Source organism: Acyrthosiphon pisum, unplaced genomic scaffold, assembly GCF_005508785.2.
Source record: "Acyrthosiphon pisum isolate AL4f unplaced genomic scaffold, pea_aphid_22Mar2018_4r6ur Scaffold_20960;HRSCAF=22641, whole genome shotgun sequence".
Lineage (NCBI taxonomy): Eukaryota > Metazoa > Arthropoda > Insecta > Hemiptera > Aphididae > Acyrthosiphon > Acyrthosiphon pisum.
The window spans coordinates 863621-864453 of record NW_021770374.1 but is presented as its reverse complement, the minus strand read 5'-3'; positions in this window follow the sequence as shown (position 1 = coordinate 864453).

The following is an 833-nucleotide window of genomic DNA, read 5'->3' as shown; positions in this document are numbered from 1 at the left end:
TATGATGGGGGGGCTATAAATTCCGGAAAGTATAATACGGAACGTAAAATCACGGAATGTAAAATCCCGGACCGTAACAATCTGGAACGTAATATTGCGGAATTTAAAAGCCCGGAACGTAATAATACGGAACGTAAAACTCCGGAATGTAAAATCCCGAACCGTAAGAATCCGGAATGTAAAATCCCGGACCGTAACAATCTGGAACGTAATATTGCGGAATTTAAAAGCCCGGACCGTAATAATCCGGAATAAAAATAATGGTTCCCAAAATCTTTAGTAGAAAATTACTATTATACCTATTGACTTTTTTCAATTTATATTGAAATGTTTTTCTCTGTGTAGAAACTTAAAAATGTAATACAAAATTCATAAGTTATTCTAGCCGTAATTAAAAGATTTCCAAATACATAGTCACGAAATTTTTTTTATAAACGTTTAAAGTTAAAATATTTATAAAATTCGTCAAAATCATCAAAATATGTGAATTATTTACTGTACCTAGTGAAAAATTCATACAATCATAAATTTTAATTCCAAAAGCGTGAAAATTTAATTCGAGTTTTGATTAAAAAAATAATTATAGCGTTAAGTTCAAATGTAAAATATGGAATTTCTCTTCAAACAATTTTTGTTATTTTGTTATAATCAAAAAGTATTAATCGTATAAACTTTAAACATTTCACTATTACTATAATACTTAAATATTTTACAATTTTCATAGCCGTCCTAAGGGGGTTGGGCAAATTGGGCAAGTTCTCTTGGGCGTATTATGAATTTAGGGGCCGTCAAAAAAATTAATGATAAAAAGAAATATTTGGTGTTTTTATTTT